Genomic DNA, 857 nt, shown 5'->3' with positions numbered 1-857 from the left:
AGGAAGGAAGAGACAAAGAGAGAAAAAGAAAGAAAAAAAGATAAAAAAAAGAGATAAAATAAAGATAGGTCTCTTTTTCAATATTCACTAATTGACTCAAATAAATGACGTAATTAGTGTGTGTGTGTGTGTGTGTGTGTGTGTGTGTGTGTGTGTGTGTGTGTGTGTGTGTGTGTGTGTTTTCGTCTCCCTGCATGCATAACACGTTGACAAAGACGAACACACACACACACACACACACACACACACACACACACACACACAAAAAAAAAAAAAAAAAAAAAAAAAAGTATTTGTCGGACTTCTCTTACTACACGCAAAAGCTCTCTCTCTCTCTCTCTCTCTCTCTCTCTCTCTCTCTCTCTCTCTCTCTCTCTCTCTCTCTCTCTCTCTTTAAAAATGTGATCGTCAGTTGGTAATAACACGAGAGAGAGAGAGAGAGAGAGAGAGAGAGAGAGAGAGAGAGAGAGAGAGAGAGAGAGAGAGAGAGAGAGAGAGAGAGAGAGAGAGAGAGAGAGAGAGAGAGAGAAATGTCACTCACGAACTAATGAGTCATAAAAACCCTTTGATTTTTACATCTCTCTCTCTCTCTCTCTCTCTCTCTCTCTCTCTCTCTCTCTCTCTCTCTCTCTTGGTGGTGGTAGATCTAGGGAGATTAGCCACGTGAGAGAGAGAGAGAGAGAGAGAGAGAGAGAGAGAGAGAGAGAGAGAGAGAGAGAGAGAGAATAATAATGATAATAATAATAATAGTAATAATAATAGTAATAATAATAATAATAATAATAATAATAATAATAATAATAATAATAATAATAATAATAATAACGACCAAATTAACAAACAAACAAACAAACAAA

The sequence above is a fragment of the Scylla paramamosain genome, chromosome 40, assembly GCF_035594125.1.
Source record: "Scylla paramamosain isolate STU-SP2022 chromosome 40, ASM3559412v1, whole genome shotgun sequence".
Lineage (NCBI taxonomy): Eukaryota > Metazoa > Arthropoda > Malacostraca > Decapoda > Portunidae > Scylla > Scylla paramamosain.
Note: the sequence above shows the minus strand (reverse complement) of the source record.